Consider the following 18,119-nt stretch of genomic DNA (forward strand, 5'->3'; position numbering starts at 1 on the left):
CATAAGGGTGGTGTCATCTGCGTTTCTGAGGTTATTGATATTTCTCCTGTCAATCTTGATTCCAGCTTGTGCTTCATCTAACCTGGCATTTCACATGATGTACTCTGCATGTAAGTGATAATCAAGGTGACAATATACAGCCTTGACATACTCCTTGTCCCAATTTTGAACCAGTCTGTTGTTCCATGTCCAGTTCTAATTGTTGCTTCTTGACCTGCATACAGGTTTCTCAGGAGGCAGGTAAGGTGATCTGGTATTCCCACTCTTTAAGAATTTTCCACAGTTTGGCATAGTCAATGAAGCAGAAGTAGAGGTTCTTCCGGAATTCTCTTGCTTTTTCTATGGTCCAGTGAATGTTGGCAATTTGATCTCTGGTTCCTCTGCCTTTTCTAAATCCAGCTTGAACATCTGGAAGTTCTTGGTTCACATACTGTTGAAGCTTAGCTTGGAGAATTTTGAGTATTACTTTGATAGTGTGTGAGATGAGTGCAATTGTGTGGTAGTTTGAGCATTCTTTGGCATTGCCTTTCTTTGGGATTGGAATGAAAACTGACCTTTTCCAGTCCTGTGGCTACTGCTGAATTTTCCAAATTTGCTGGCATGTTGAGTGTAGCACTTTCACAGCATCATCTTTGAGTATTTGAAATAGCTCAGCTGGAATTCCATCACCTCCACTAGCTTTGTTCATAGTGATGTTTTTAAGGCCCACTTGACTTCACATTCCAGGATGTCTGGCTCTAGGTGAGTGATCACACCATCGTTGTTGTCTGGGTCATTAAGATCTTTTTTTGTATAGTTCTTCTCTGTATTCTTGCCACCTCTTGTTAATATCTTCTGCTTCTGTTAGGTCCATACCATTTCTGTCCTTTATTGTGCCCATCTTTGCAAAGATGTTCTTTTATGTTCATTTTTTAAAAAACAAAAAAGAACGTCTTTTTGTGGCCCCCTGGACCAGCTGTATTCCTCAGAATGCAATTTTTTTTTTTTTTTTTGCCACACTGTGCAGCTTGCAGGATCTTAGTTCCCTGACCAGGATAGAACCAGTCCCCCACCAGTGAAAGCCTCGACTCCTAACCACTGAACTGCTAGGGAGTTCCCATAGAAATGCAAATTCTTTGGCCCCATCCCAGATCTACTGAATCAAAATCTCTAGGGTTGGGGCCCTGCAGTCTGTGTCCTAACAAATCCTCTAGTTGATGCTGTTGAAAACTCAAATTTGCAAACTACTGCCCTTAAACTCTCTGGTGCTTCTTACCAAAATCCACTTGGTAAAATCCCAACTTTGGATGAATCCTGTTATCTGCCTCGGCCTTACTTATACCAGATGAGCCCTGCTAGGGAAAAACACTCAGCTGAGTGTGTGTGTACTCAACTTATCTTCCTCTAGTCACTTCCTCTCCCTTGCTCAAGGTTGCCAGAATTAGTGAAGAAAAACCCCAAAAACAGGACACACAAATTTTAATTTCAAATAATCATATACTAAAAAATTGTTTGCTTGTGTCAACTACCAATTGGCACTTACCAAGAGGTTTGCTAATGGCTGAACAACAAAGGCATTTGCCACCTGCCTCTATGGAGACTGAACCCTGTGCTGCTATAGCTATTGACTTTCAAAAACCCCTGACTGAGTTCAGGTTAGAGTGAGGCATTCTGTGTTCCAGGAAATCTGGTGGGACAGGTCTTTAGACAGATGTTTTTAGGAACAGATTTTATGATCTCAATCCTTGTATCTCCTCTTATCTAGAGAAGCACTAAATCTGTTCAGGGTGACATCAGGTCCTCATGACTGTTGCAGGAAGGGGGACCCCTTCCAGGGCCTGAAACCGGGCTCTTGTCTAACACTCGGAAATGAATTGTCTGAGGAGACACATGTGCTGACAAAGCAAGAGATTTTATTGGGAAAGGGCACCCGGGTGGAGAGCAGTAGGGTAAGGGAACCCAGGAGAACAGCCTTGTCACATGGCTTGCAGTCTCGGGTTTTGTGGTGATGGGATTAGTTTCCGGGTTGTCTTTTGCCAATCATTCTGACTCAGAGTTCTTCCTGGTGGTACACGCCTTGTTCAGCCAAGATGGATGCCAGAGAGAAGGATTCTGGGAGGCGATCGGACAGGTGGTGTCTCCTTTTGACCTTTCCTGAACTCTTCTAGTTGGTGGAAGCTTATTAGTCCCCTGTTCCTTACCAGGACCTCCTGTCATAAAACAGCTCATGCAAATGGTTACTATGGTGCCTGGCCAGGGTGGGCGGTTTCAATCAGTGTGCTTCCCCTAGCACTAAATCTGATCAAGGTGACATCAGATCCTCATGACTAAAAAAAACCCTTTTGTAAAATGAGGGCTTAATGGTATTGAACTCTCCCCCCCAATCCTCCCACCCCTGTTAACCAAAACCTGCTTTGGAAAATTCTGAAAGAGATGGGAATACCAGACCATCTGACCTGTCTCTTGAGAAACCTGTATGCAGGTCAGGAAGCAACAGTTAGAACTGAACATGGAACAATAGACTGGTTCCAAATAGGAAAAGGAATACGTCAAGGCTGTATATTGTCACCCTGCTTTATTTAACATATATGCAGAGTACATCATGAGAAACACTGGACTAGAAGAAGCACAAGTTGGAATCAAGATTGCCGGGAGAAATATCAGTAACCTCAGATATGCAGATGACACCACCCTTATGGCAGAAAGTGAAGAGCAACTAAAATGCTTCCTGATGAAAGTGAAAGAGGAGAGTGAAAAAGTTGGCTTAAAGCTCAACATTTAGAAAACTAAGATCATGGCATCTGGTCCCATCACTTCATGGCAAATAGATGGGGAAACAGTGTCAGACTTTATATTTTGGGGCTCCAAAATCACTGCAGACGGTGATTGCAGCCATGAAATTAAAAGACACTTAGTCCTTGGAAGTAAAGTTATGACCAACCTAGACAGCATATTAAAAAGCAGATATATTACTTTGCCAACAAAGGTCCATCTAGTCAAGGCTATGGTTTTTCCAGTAGTCATGTATGGATGTGCGAGTTGGACGGTGAAGAAAGCTGAGTGCCGAAGAATTGATGCTTTTGAACAGTGGTATTGGAGAAGACTCTTGAGAAGGGGACGACAGGATGAGATGGCTGGATGGCATCACTGACTCGATGGACGTGAGTTTGGGTAAACTCCGGGAGTTGGTGATGGACAGGGAGACCTGGCGTGCTGCAATTCATGGGGTCGCAAAGAGTCGGACACGATTGAGCGACTGAACTGAACTGAAAATGAGGGCTTAATGGTATTGAACTCTCCCCTCCTCGCCCCCGTTAACCAAAACCTGCTTTGGAGCAATCTCTCAGAGCTATCTGAGACTGCCTCCCAGGCTACAATCCAAATGTTGCCCCAAATAAAACTTAACTCACAACTCAAGTTGTGCATCGTTTTTAGTTGACACTTCTCTCTGAAATTCACGTTTCACTGAGCAACCTGTGTTTTTATTTGCTAAACCTAGCAACTCTAACTAGGAGATATATATATTTAATCAGTAGACAGGCAGTTGGGAAGCGAGCAAGCACAGGATGGAGCCAACAGTGAAACCGTGTCAGTCCTTGTTGCCTCTGACCTTGATGGTACAGATGTCCTGGAGAAGCTAGGACCCTTCAGCACAGAACTAAACACACACACACCTGGTCCAAAAGCCAGAGATGCTGCAGGAGGATTCAAAGGAATGTGGGGCAGTTGGAGGCCTGGCTGATGCCTCACACCAGCAGGGTGACCCAGCAAATAAATAACAATGTGTTTGCAAAATGACTGTTGCTCTACTTCTGTCCTTAATCTCCCCCAGGTATGTCTCTGAACCATCCTAACTGGAAATACACAGGGAAGGGAATTTTGGGAAAAGTAACAACCTAGTCAGGGTGGCGCATTGTACTCCACCACACCCATTCTCCAACTTAAAAAGAGGCTTTATATTAAATGCCAGGGACAGATGAAAATTTTACACAGCTACCCTTTTACATAGCAACCCTCTGGGAGAATGACATCAGCAACATAGTAGGGTAAGATACTATCTTTGTCTTTCCCCTTCAGTCTACAACCAGTAAAATATCCACAACACAACAAGGTGCCTCTGTCCAAAATACCAGGATGACAGAGAATTACACACATCTGTATACCTAAGGGTGGACTGGAACACATAGAGGAAGTGAAATTAGGGGAACAACAGAGGCAGTGCCTGCAATCCTGGCCCTCTAGCTATGGCAGCCCACAGCCCCAGAGAACCCAGTAGTGTTACTGAGACCCTGACCTCTCTGTACACCAGTGCTGAATAGAGACAGAGTTTAGGGTGAAATAGAAAAGGATAGCTTTATTGCTTTGCAAGGCAGAGAGACACATCAGGTTTCTGCCTCGAAAAATTATGTCTTTACCTGGGAGGATTTGATGAGGGTTTTATAACTCTCACCTTTCAAAGATGAGGTCTCTGACATGATAGGGTGTGCAGGGCTTTCCCTTCCTTAATCTCTTCTCAGGTGGGTCTCCTAATCTAATCTCTGGTCCGTTTCATCTTGCTTCAGATCTTTCTTGGCTGCTCCTCCCTTAGCAACTGTTCTAAATCTGCCTTTGGGACTCAGGGAAGGTCATGGAGGCAGAGTCTTGCCTACAAGTAATGGGAGACAGCAAGGCCTCCATGTCTGGGAGCCCCACAGGGCCCCGCTCAGGTTCAGTAGCTGCAGGAGAGGCAGTGCATACCACTCCAGTCTCTCAGGCACAGTGGCACTCATGACCACAGGGAACTGGACAGCAGTGACAGTGAGACCTGGGCCCTGGCCCTCCAGCTGTGGAAGCATCCATGACTCCAGCCCTCGACCCTCCCAGTGGCAACAGCAGAGCCCAGGAACCTAACACCAGACACAGCAGAGGTGCCTTCTTGACCCTGGCTCCTCTCCCCGCTCCCCTCCTCCTTCACTGACAACAACAGCGCCTGATCCCATTTGCAGAGGAATCCCCCACTATCCTGGTGCTTCAGGTGGGGTAGTGACACTGGCAGCATCAAAGGCTCCAACAACCCCAGAGGCACAAGCAGTGATAGGGACCACGCAGTCCAGTGATGGAGCCACGCCTCTGATGGAAGCAGTGAAGAGTGGAAGTGCCGTCTTCCACCTGAGGCAGCACAAGTAAGAGAAACCAAAAGTTTGTGCTATAGCGCCACCTGCTGGAAAGTAGAAGAAAGGCCTCTAATTTTGAATTAAGTTGAATTGTTAGAATCAAATAGAAAGGTGCTCCCTGTTTCAAATGACTTGGCAGAGGGGCTGAGAAGACATTTTCCCAAAGAACACATACAGATGACCAACAAGCAGATGAAAAGATGTTTAACATCACTAATCATTAAGTAAATGCAAATCAAAACCACAATGACATATCACCTCACGCCTGTTAGAATCATTATTATCAAAAAGGAAAGTATTGTTGAGTATGTGGAGAAAAGGGAACTTACATATAAATAGATATTTCATGCTCATGGATTAAAAGAATTAACATTGTTTAAATGTCTATAATACCTATGGCAATCTACAGATTCAGTGCAGTCCTTATCAATATCCCCAGGACAATGGGGACAAATACTATTGGTAGGAATGTAAACTGGCACAGCCACTATGGACAACAGTGTGGAGGCTTCTCAAAAAATTAAGAATAGAAGTACCGTATGATCCAGCTATTGTACTTCTATGTATTTATGCAAAGAACATTAAAACACTAATGCATGCACCCTTATGTTCATTGAAGCATTATTTACAGTAGCCAAGATATGGAAACAGCCTAAGTGTCCATCAATGGATGAATGGATAAAGAAGTGGTGATATATAGATGTATATAAAATGGAATATTGCCTAGGAATGAGAAAGATGAAATCTTTCCATTTGTGACAACATGGATAGAGCTTGAGAACATTATGTTAAGTGAAATAAGTCAGACAGAGAAAGATAGATATCGTATGATTTCACTCATATTTGGAATATTTTAAAAATAAAAATAAGTCAACAGGGATTCCCTGGTGGTCCAGTGGTTAAGAGTCTGCTTGCAACGGAAGGGATACTGGTTCAATCCCTGGTCCAGGAAGATCCCACATGCTATGGAGCAACTAAGCACATGTACCACAACTACTGAAACTGTGCTTTAGAGCCCATGAGCCGAAACTACTGAAGCCTGTGTGCCTAGAACCTATGCTCTGCAATAAGAGAAGGCACCACAATGGGAAGCCTGTGCAGCACAACAAAGAGTAGCCCCTGCTCGCCGCAACTAGAGAAAGCCCTCGCGCAGCAAAGACCCACCGGAGCCAAGAAAACATGGACAGAAACACACACACAGAATGCAAAGAACAGAGTAGTGGTTACTAAAGAGGAAGAGGCCAGGGGAAGGATGAAATGGATATATGAGATCAACTGTACAGTGACAGAAGGAAACTACATTTTGGTGGTGAGCATACTGCAGTGCGTTTGTTGTTGTTCAGTCGCAAAGTCATTTAACTTTTTGCGACTCTTTGCAAACCCGTGAACAGCAGCACGCCAGGCTTCCCTCCCTTTCACCATATCCCAGAATTTGCTCAGACTCATATCCATTGAGTCAGTGATTCCTCCAACCATCACATCCTCTGTTGCCTCCTTCTCCTCTTGCCCTCAATCATCCCCAGTGTCAGGGTCTTTTCTAATGAGTCAGTTCTTCACATCAGGTGGCCACAGTATTGGAGCTTCAGCTTTGGCATTAGTCCTTCCAAAGAATATTCAGGACTGATTTCCTTTAGAATTGGATCTCCTTGCTGTCCAAGGGACTCAAAATCATCTCCAGTACCACAGTTCAAAAGCATCAATTCTTCAACACTCAGCCATCTTTATGGTCCAATTCTCACATCCATTCATGACTACTGGAAAAACCATAGCTTTGACTAGACAGATCTTTGACGACAAAGTGATGTCTCTGCTTTTTAAGACTTTGTCTAGGTTGGTCATAGATTTTCTTCCAAGGAGTAAGGGTCTTTTAACTTCACAGCTGAGGTCAGCATCTGCACTGATTTTTGGAGCTCAAGAAAATAAAGTCTGTCACTGTTTCCATTTTTTCCCCCATCTATTTGCCATGAAGTAATGGGACTAGATGCCATGATCTTAATTTTTTGAATATTGGGTTTCAAGCCAGCTTTTTCTCTCTCCTCTTTCACCTTCATCAAGAGGCTCTTTAGTTCCTCTTTGCTTTCTGCCATAAGGGTGGCATCATCTGCATATCTGAGGTTGTTGATATTTCTTCCGGCAATCTTAATTCCAGCTTGTGAGTCATCCAGCCTGGCATTTCGCATGATGTACTCTGCATATAAGTTAAATAAGCAGGGTGACAGTATATAGCCTTGATGTACTCCTTTCCTGATTTTGAACTAATCTATTGTTCTATGTAGGGTTCTAACTGTTGCTTCTTGACCTGTAGTCAGGTTTCTCAGAAGGCAGGTAAGGTGGTCTGGTATTCCCATCTCTTTAAGAATATTTCACAATTTGTTGTGATTCACACAGTCAAAGGCTTTTTCATAGTCAATGAAGCAGAAGTAGATGTTCTAGAATTCTCTTGCTTTTCCTATGATCCAATGGATGTTGGCAATTTGATCTCTGGTTTCTCTGAAAGTGAAGACGCTCAGCCGTGTCCGACTCTTTGTGACCCCGTGGATTGTAGCCCACTAAGCTCCTCCGTCCATGGGATTCTCCAGGCAAGAATACTGGAGTGGGTTGCCATTTCCTTCTCCAGGGGATCTTCCCGACCCAAGAATCAAACCCAGGTCTCCCACATTGCAGGCAGACGCTTTAACCTCTAAGCCACCAGAGAAGCCCTGCCTTTTCTAAATCCAGCTTGTACCTCTGGAAGTTCTTGGTTCACGTACTGTTGAAGCCTAACTTGAAGGATTTTGAGCATTATTACCTCACTAGCATGTGAAATGAGCACAATTGTATGTTAGTTTTAACATTCTTTGGCATTGTTCTTCTTTGGGATTGATATGCATGTAGTGCATACAGAAGTAGAAATACAGTGTTGTATGCATGAAACATGTAATGTTATAAACCAATATTACCTCAGTAAAAAATAAGATATAAAAAAATCACAAAAAGACATTAAGTACAAGAAAAGATAAAAAAAAAGAAAAGAAATAGCTACATTTTGTTGAATCCTTCCTATTTAAGCACTTCTAATATAAATACTCTATTAAAGTACAGTTGTACAATAAAGTTGTACAACAGTGATTCAGTATTTTTATGGATTATACTCCATGTAAAGTCATTATAACATATTGACTATATTCCCTGTGTTGTACAATATATCCTTATATCTTATTTATTTTAGACCTAGTAGTTTGTACCTCTAAATTCCCTAGTTCATTTTGCCCCTCACCAACTCCTCTCCCCACTGGTAACCACTAGTTTATTGTCTATACCTGTGAGTCTGTTTCTGTTTGTTATATTCATTTGCGTTTTGTTTTTTTTTTTTTTTAGATTCAACTATAATCTCTTCTCCGGTCCCATCATTCATGGCAGATAGATGGGCAAACAGTGGAAACAGTGGCTGACTTTATTTTTCTGGGCTCCAAAATCACTGCAGATGGTGATTGCAGCCATGAAATTAAAAGACACTTACTCGTTGGAAGGAAAGTTATGACCAACCTAGGTAGCGTATTAAAAAGCAGAGACATTACTTTGCCAACAAAGGTTCGTCTAGTCAAGGCTATGGTTTTTCCAGTGGTCATGTATGGATGTGAGAGTTGGACTATTAAGAAAGCTGAGTGCCGAATATTGATGCTTTTGAACTGTGGTGTTGGAGAAGACTCTTGAGAGTCCCTTGGACTGCAAGGAGATCCAACCAGTCCATCCTAAAGGAGATCAGTCCTGGGTGTGCATTGGCAGGAACCAATGAAGCTGAAACTCCAATACTTTGGCCACCTCATGCGAAGAGCTGACTCATTGGAAAAGACCCTGATGCTGGGAAAGATTGAGGGCAGGAGAAGGGGACGACAGAGGATGAGATGGCTGGATGGCATCACCGACTTGATGGACATGGGTTTGGGTGGACTCAGGGAGTTGATGATGGACAGGGAGGCCTGGCGTGCTGCGGTTCATGGGGTCGCAAAGAGTCGGACACGACTGAGCGACTGAACTGAACTGATAAACTCTTCATATACATTTTACTTACATAGATATATGAATACATACATTACAAACATGATCTCCTGTAGTCCTCATGACAATGCTATAAAATTGGTATTACTAATATCATTTCATAGATGAAGAAACTAAGGTTGGAGACATATTCCCATCAACATCCAGTAAGCAAGGGGTGGAGCTATGATTTGAAGCCAGGTCTCTCTAAAGCCTGTGTTCCTAACCATTAAGCTCTATGCTATGCAGCCTCCCAACAAACTGTGGACTTTGTTATTTCATAAGCACTAAATCTGCACACAGTCTATAGACCGCCTGCGAAACCTTTAGGCATGAGCACTCAGTGACTGACCTGTGACACCAGTAGCTTGGGAACAAGTTCCTGAGGCACTCATCACACTTCTCCCTGAGAAGTCGCCTGAGTTGGAGTCCCAGACCTTTCACTTAGTAACTGAGTGGCCTTGGGCGAGTTACATAACCTTTATCAGCCTTACTCGCCTGGTGAAAGCAGTAATTCCCACCTTACAAACTGTAAAGGTAGATGATACTAATACCAGGAGAACATCTGGCACAGCCTGATCATCCTAAGAACTCCCAAGTGGGAGTTCTCCCCCTTTCTCAGTGGATTAGCTACTACTACCTATGTCTAGGCTACAGACCCTTGAATCTATACCTTCAGTTCTAGTCTCTTATTCTTCCTCTAGATCTGTTTCTTGTTTCTCACCAGAAAGCACGGCCAACGCCAAATTATCTTCACTTGAACAATTATTCCCAGCTTTTCAACACCCAATACCATCAGTGCTGTCTTCAATACCATCTTTCTGGTCTTTGAGCTCACTTTCCAAAAATCATCTCCATCTCTCTCTCCTTCTACTTGTCAGATATCATATGTACACATCACTCCTCTTTGCCAAGAAAAATATTTCAACTCCTAGTGCCATATTTTAAAAAGTATATTAGCAAACCATGTTTGAGAGTTGCCAAGAGAGTAGATCTTCAAAGTTCTCATCTCAAGAAAAAAAGCAATGTTTTCTTAACTATGTATGGTGATAGATGTTAATTAGGCTTACTGCGGTGATCATTTCACAGTATATATAAATATCAAATCTTTATCATCTGAAACTGATATCATGTTATATGTCCATTATATCTCATTTGAAAAATCATACTGTGAAAAAAAGAAAGTGTATTGTCAAATTTGAGTAAATTAGAAGGATCAGGATGATGAGAGCCTGGAAACTGGCATAGTGAACATATATGTATATCAAGGAAATAGGCATTTTCCTCTTTTAGAACAAAAACCTAAGGGTTGTCATTGGGAAGACAAAGTTCTTTCTCTGTAGGCTTCAAAGTACAGACCTGATCCATAGGAAGTAGATTTCTGCTCAATATAAGAAAACATTAAAGACTTGAGTCTCTGCCAGTGAGATGTGGTACAGCCATCTGGGGTTCTCTGTCTTTGTCTCATCTGCTTGCTTCTTCCATTCTCATGTCAACGGGGAGGAGGAGGATTTAAGCTAAAAAGACACAGTCACCATCTGCTATGAGAATCTTAAGGAAGCAGCTTGCTAAGTTTCAAGCATGTGCATACTTTGTTGAATGATTTAAGACCCTCTGGAATCATATGCTACCCATTTTGAGCCTGTTTGAAACCTGGCTTCCCAGCACCAGTGGCATGAAAGCTAAAAGCTGCTCATGGCAATGAAGGGTTTATAATCCCCCTCTGAGTCAACCAGGCTCCTTAACTCATGATATTGCCTTTAATAATAAATTATCTAGCACATTCATTTTCAAGGCAGTCAATATTAGCAAGACAGAGGCTTTTTTTTTTTAAATGATCCTTCTGCTCTTAAGAGTGTGAGGACCACAGCAAAGGTGGAGATGGATCCACCTTTGCAGATGGATCCCACTGGCCTGAAGACAGAAGGTGTGGGTAGGATGAAGCGGGGCAGGCTTCTGAGGGTGAGCGTAGGGGGAAAGGTAAAAAAAAGGCAGAGGACAAGAAGAGGTGCCTGCCTACCCATCTAAAAGGAAACTGCACAGCAACAGAAAAGAAATACATTGCTCTATCCTCCAGACTCTGAATGTATTGACCATGGTCCACAAATGGAGGAACGTGAGAACAGAAGTACACAGGGCTTTTGGGCACTGGACCCAAGAGAAAGTAGAATTGATGGCTGACCTGCAGGCATCGGAGCACGTGGGATCTTTCTTGCATCATGTGGACTCTTGCATTGCAGCGCGTGGACTCTCTAGCTGTGGTGTGCGGGCTTAGTTGTTCTGTGGCATGTGGGATCTTACTTCCCTAACCAAGGATTAAACCATGTCCCCTGCATTGCAAGTTCAGTTCAGTCGCTCAACTCTTTGCGACCCCATGGACTGCAGCACACCAGGCTTCCCTGTCCGTCACCAACTCCCAGAGCTTGCTTAAACTCATGTCCCTCAAGTCAGTGATGACATCCAACCATCTCACCCTCTCTCGTTCCCTTCTCCTCCTGCCTTCAATCTTTCCCAGCATCAGGGTCTTTTCAAATGAGTCAGTTCTTCCCATCAGGTGGCCAAAGTATCGACATTTCAGCTTCAGCATCAGTCCATCCAATGAATATTCAGGACTGATTTCCTTTAGGATTGACTGGTTGGATCTCCTTGCAGTCCAAGGGATTCTCAAAAGTCTTCTCCAACACCACAGTTCAAAAGCATCAATTCTTTGGTGCTCAGCTTTCTTTATAGTCCAACTCTCACATCCATACATGACTATTGGAAAAACCGTAGCTTTCACTAGATGGATCTTTGTTGGCAAAGTAATGTCTCTGCTTTTTAATACACTGTCTAGGTTGGTCATAGCTTTTCTTCCAAGGAGCAAGCGTCTTTTAATTTCATGGCTGCAGTCACCACCTGCAGTGATTTTGGAGCCCAAGAAAGTAAAGTCTCTCACTGTCCATTGTTTCCCCATCTATTTGCTGTGAAGTGATGGGACCAGATGGCATGATCTTAGTTTTCTGAATGTTGAGCTTTAAGCCAACTTTTTCACTCTCCTCTTTCACTTTCATCAAGAAGATCTTTAGTTTTTCTCTTTCAGCCGGAAGAGTGGTGTCATCTGCATATCTGAGGTTATTGGTATTTCTCCCATCAATCTTGATTCCAGCTTGTGCTTCATACAGCCTGGCATTTCGCATAATGTACTCTGCATATACGTTAAATAAGCAGAGTGACAGTATACAGCCTTGACATACTCCTTTCCCTCTTTGGAATCAGTCTGTTGTTTCATTTCCAGTTCTAACTGTTGCTTCTTGACCTGCATATGGATTTTTCAAGAGGCAGGTAAGGTGGTCTGGTATTTCCATTTCTTTAGGAATTTTTCACAGTTTGTTGTGATCCACACAGTCAAAGGCTTTGGCGTAGTCAATAAGGCAGAAATAGATGTCTTTCTGGAACTCTCTTGCTTTTTCAATGGTCCAACGGATGTTGGCAATTTGGTCTCCGGTTCCTCTGCCTTTTCTAAAACCAGCCTGAACGTCTGGAAGTTCTTGGTTCATGTACTGTTGAAGCCTGGCTTGGAGAATTTTGAGTATTACTTTGCTAGTGTGTGAGATGAGTGCAGTTGTGTGGTAGTTTGAGCATTCTTTGGCATTGCCTTTCTTTGTGATTGGAATGAAAACTGACCTTTTCCAGTCCTGTGGCCACTGCTGAGTTTTCCTAAGGTCCACTTGACTTCACACTCCAGGATGTCTGACTCTAGGTGAGTGACCACAGCATCGTGGTTATCTGGGTCATTAAGACCTTTTTTATATAGTTCTTCTGTGTATTCTTGCCACCTCTTCTTAATCTCTTCTGCTTCTGTTAGGTCCTCGCCATTCTATCCTTTATTCTGCCCATCTTTGTGTGAATTCTCAAGGCAAGAATCCTGGGATAGATTGCCATTTCCTTCTGCAGGGAATCTTTCTAATCCAGAGTTCAACCCCGCATCTCCTGCACTGGCATGCAGATTCTTTACTACTGAGCCACCAGAGATGCCCTTTTTTATGATTACATATTAAAATTTTCTGAATATAATTGGTTCTGTTGTTTTCTTTAAAGACCTTTGGGGTTCTTTTTGCCACATCCTCATCAAAATTCCTCGCTTTTTACTTTCCAATATGTCCAGAGTACACTCTGTTCCCACTGTCTTAAATTTCAGGCAGATGTAAGACATAGCACCTGCCAGTGCTTATCTTTCCTGGTTTGTTTTGTTAAACTCTAAAATCAGTAGATTGTGAAACAACTTCACCATATATTAGTCCCAGGTCTTCCCCTAAGGCTGATAAGATTTTATAAAACTAGTTTAGCTGTTCCCTATGTTACACTACAAAGGTCTCAGAGTATTTTTCTGCACCAGGCCCCTGAAATTAAACATTTTGTCTTTTATGAATCTTGGGATGCATAGGATTTATACTTTTTTAAAATTAATTTTTATTTTATATTAGACTATAGTTGATTTACAATACTATGTTAGTTTCAGGTGTACAGCAAAGTGATTCAGCTATACATACACATAGATCAATTCTTTCTCAGATTCTTTTCCTATATAGGTTATTTCAGAGTATTGAGTAGAGTTCCCTGTGCTATTCAATAGGCCCTTGTTGATTATCTATTTTATATATAATAGTGTGTATATGTTAATCCCAACCTCCTAATTTATCCCTCCTCCACTTTCCCCCTTTGGTAACCATAAGTTTGTTTTCTAAGTCTGAGGACTTAGGCTTTTTACACTGTGGCTGTGTTATTTCACTGAAAGTTCTTCTTTCCCTGGTAGAAAATGTTCATAATTTATTCATTTATCTTCTTTTTACTTCTATTTAAAAATTGTGGTAAAATATGTATAACATCAGTTTTGTCATTTTAACTATTTTTACATGTGCAGTTCAGTGGCATTAAGTATATCCACAATGTTGTTCAACCATAGCCACAGTTTCCAAAATTTTTCATCTGCCCAAAAGGAAATTCAGTGCCTGTTAAACAGTAATTTCCCTTCCCTACTTCCCCAGCCCCTAGTAACTTCTGATCTACTTTCTGTCTCTATGGATTTGCCTATTCTAGTTATTTCATGGGAGTGAAATCATCCAATATTTGTTCTTTTGTCTGGCTTATTTCACTTAGCATAATGTTTTCAAGGTTCATCTGTGTTGTGGGGTGTGTCCAAACTTTATTTTTATGGCTGTAAAATATTTGATTGTATGTATATATCAGATTTTGTTTATCCACTCATTTGTTAATGAACATTTGGATTGTCTCTACCTTTTGACTATTGTGAATAGTGCTGCTATAAATGTTGACACTGAGTCCTTGATTTAAATTCTTTTAGGTTTATACTTAGAAATGGAATTACTGGGCCATATGGTAATTCTATGTTTAACTTTTCAAGGAATTGCCAAATTGTTTTCCACAGCAGCTGTACCATTTTACATTCCCAGAAATGCATGAGATTTCCAATTTCTCCAGATCTTTAATGAAATCTTTTATTTTTTTTAATTTTATTATAGATCTTCTAATGGGTATAAAGTGATATATCATTGTAGTTTTGATTTTTGTATTTCTTGATGGCTAATGATGTTGAACATCTTTTCATGTTTATTGATCATTTGACTATCTTCTGTGGAGAAATGTCAAGTCCTTTGCCCATTTTTAAATTGGGTTGTTTGTAGCTTTTTTTAACCTAGAGTTTTGAAGCCCTTTCCACTGTAGGTCACAGGCAGTCAGTCTGCACTTTACAAACTAGAACTACTCTCAACCTTAGAAGACAGACTCTGGTATCAAGGGCTGTCCATTTTAAAATTTTGGGTTGCCAGTGTTCATCGCAGCACTGTTTACAATAGCCAGGACATGGAAGCAACCTAGATGTCCATCAGCAGACGAATGGATAGGGAAGCTGTGGTACATATACACAATGGAATATTACTCAGCCATTAAAAAGAATACATTTGAATCAGTTCTATTGAGATGGATGAAACTGGAGCCCATTATACAGAGTGAAGTAAGCCAGAAAGAAAAACACCAATACAGTATACTAATGCATATATATGGAATTTGAAAGATGGTAATGATAACCCTATATGCGAGACAGAATAAGAGACACAGATGCATAGAACAGTCTTATGGACTCTGAGGGAGAAGGTGAGGGTGGAACGTTCTGAGAGAATAGCATTGAAACATGTATATTATCATATGTGAAACAGAACACCATTCCTTGTTCGATGCATGAGACAAGGGCTCAGGGCCGGGGCAATGGGATGACCCAGAGGGATGGGATGGGGAGGGAGGTGGAAGGGGGGTTCAGGAAGGGGAACACATGTAAACCCATGGCTGATTCATGTCAATGTATGGCAAAAACCACTACAATATTGTAAAGTAATTAGCCCCCAACTAAAATAAATAAATTTATTTAAAAAAAAATAAAATAAAATTTGGGGTTGATTGGAGGAACTGGGGTTGATTGTGTTGATTGCTCAGCCATAGAGGTCCCTCCCTCTGGTCATATTATAAGATAGATGAACCAAAATCTAAAATTAAAAACAAAAGAAGGAGAGGATAGAATTTGAAGTTAATCTAGTTTACTTTTCCTCATTCATCAATTTAAAAAATATTTCTTGAGCGTTTTATATGTGACAAACATTGGCTAGATACTGGGGATATAGTGGTCAATGACACAGATGTGGTTCATATGGGAGGCACAATAATGGTCCCCAAAGATGTCCGCATCCTAATCCTGGGACCTGTGAAATGTTTCCTTGCATGGCAAAAGGGATTTGGCAGGTGTGATTACGTTAAGGATTTTGAGGTGGAGAGATTATTCTGGATTATCTGGTGGGCCCAGTGTAATTTTATGTCCTTATAAGAGGGAGAAGAATTAGAGTGAGAGAAGAGGGAAGCACAGTTAGAGATTTGAAGACAACAAATAGCTTTGAAGACAGAAGAGGCCATGAACCAAGAAAAGCAGATGACTTATAAAAGCTGGAAAAGGCAAGGCAGCACATTCTCCCCAGAGTCTCTGGAAGGAACGCAGTCTGGCCAACCCCATAACTTTAGGACTTCTGCCTTGTAGAACTGTAAAATGGTAGATTAACCTTATTCTAGACTCTCACTTTATGATCATTTGTTATGGCAGCAGTGGGAAGCTGACACAGCTCCTCATTCCCCCATACAGGACACTGAGGTATAGTGTCAGTGCTGAGTCTGACACAGAGTCGGAGTCAGACTCCTGTCAGAGTCCAGTAGCCGTGTGACTTGGGACAGAGTTTCTTCATCACTGAGACTCATTTTCCATGTCTGTAGAATGGGGACAGCAATGTTTGCCTTGCAATGTTGTTGTAAGAAGTAGAGATAAATTATATAAACAGTGGGCATTTAGTAGTCTCTTAGTAAGTGGAAGCTATTATTTTTGCCATCACTATTCATTTTCTTTTAAATGCTTTCCTTTAATTAGGCAAGAAAGTGAGAGATCAAAGACATGGACCTTATTTAAAATTAGGATGTTGGAAGAGGAAGGGATTACAAAATGCTACCGTGGGAGTAATTAGGGGAGATTCTCTTCTAGGGAGCAAGGCAGTGGCCCTGGTTGCCCTTCTCTCTCCCTTCTTCTTTCTCTTAGTCACACTGTCCTGCTGCTCAGCTTCCATGTATCAAACACAAGGATTCTCTTCATCTCTTCTTTTTTTTTTTACTGTCATCAAGTCCTGCTTCCATTTCTCCATCTAAATCCACCCCCAAGAAAGGCCCTTGTTTTGTTTATCTTTCTCAGTCATGATTAAGGTGATTTTGGTTATAGTTGTTCACATTTGGTCATGTTTGCTTTCTTTATGCAGCTTTGATAACCCAGTCTAGATTGATTTCCAGTCCTTGGTCATTAGTTATAATGTATGTCTCCCTTCTCACAAAGGACAGGCGGCAGCAGCCAGCTCTGCGCTGGGTACCTCATTTCCTCTGCCTGTAATAGCTCACTGGCCAGGATGGACACCTTACCCAAGCCAGGAACTGGGATTTGTGATCTAATCAGCCCTGACTCAGAACTGATTGAAACCATATCCATCCATCAGTCACTCAGGAGTGATAAGCTTAGGGGAGGGGGATGGGAGGAGAGAAGAGCTCAACAGACATGCAAAGAGACGTCTCAATGGCTCTGCAGTCCCTTTTTCTAGCCCCTTCCTACAGCTTTACTGTATTTCTGTCTTCAGATTCATGAAAAATCACTATGCATAGCCTTATACAGTTAAGATTTTTTTATATGGACCATTTTTAAAGTCTTTATTGAATTTGCTACAGTATTATTTCTGTTTTATATCTTGGTTTTTTGGCCACAAGGCATGTGGGATCTTGGTTCCCCAACCAGGGATTGAACCTGCACAGCCTGTATTGGAAGGTGAAGTCTTAACCACTGGACTTCCAGGGAAGTCTCATATCCTTATACGTTATACATGGTGTAAATACATAGAATATATACCTATACATAAATATGCATGTATATAAAATATACATGTACATAAAATATACAAATACATGTTGAAATAAATTTCCAGGCCACTCCTGCTCAGGGTCCCATGTCAGCGAATGGAAATCTAGATAACTTTCATGTCCCTGTAAAGGCTCCATTTGACCAGAAATGTAGCCTATCCGGTCAGCCACCCCCAAATGCCCAACCCAGCTCTGAATGCTATACTTATTTTCTTCTTCCTCTCACCCCAAACAAGGTTGACCATGTGGCCCCAGTTAACCAGATAGCTTCCATTTTTCTCTTCTCTGTTCTTTATTCTCTATCCTGTGAAAGCTATCTGCCTTCATCCCCATTTTGCAGTTCTCTGGACCCCTGTCAATGGAGAGTGGCTGCTTCGTGAAGCATTAAATAAGATTTGTTTGTATCACCTAAATTGTCTCCTTTAATCATCTGTGATATCCATATACATAAAATTCTCAGTTTTCCCTTCAGCCAACTTTAAATGA

The 18,119-nt window shown here is 41.7% G+C and overlaps 1 protein-coding gene across 6 annotated transcripts in view; it reads left to right on the plus strand.

The window, feature by feature from the left end:
- LMLN (leishmanolysin like peptidase) overlaps window positions 1-18,119 on the plus strand; it is a 104,744-nt gene that overhangs the window by 56,982 nt on the left and 29,643 nt on the right. For 3 of the 6 annotated variants that reach the window (XR_014077285.1, XR_014077284.1, XR_014077287.1), the window contains one exon: window positions 2,574-3,396. The exons of 2 other annotated variants lie outside the window; for them this stretch is intronic. The gene's annotated coding sequence lies outside the window, so the exon portion shown is untranslated. Of the gene's footprint in view, window positions 1-2,573; window positions 3,397-8,489; window positions 10,592-18,119 lie in introns of those variants that run through there. One more of the 6 variants, XR_014077283.1, reaches the window with a different exon arrangement.

This window comes from Giraffa tippelskirchi, chromosome 2 (assembly GCF_054371585.1).
Source record: "Giraffa tippelskirchi isolate mGirTip1 chromosome 2, T2T-mGirTip1v1.2.pri, whole genome shotgun sequence".
NCBI classification, from domain to species: domain Eukaryota; kingdom Metazoa; phylum Chordata; class Mammalia; order Artiodactyla; family Giraffidae; genus Giraffa; species Giraffa tippelskirchi.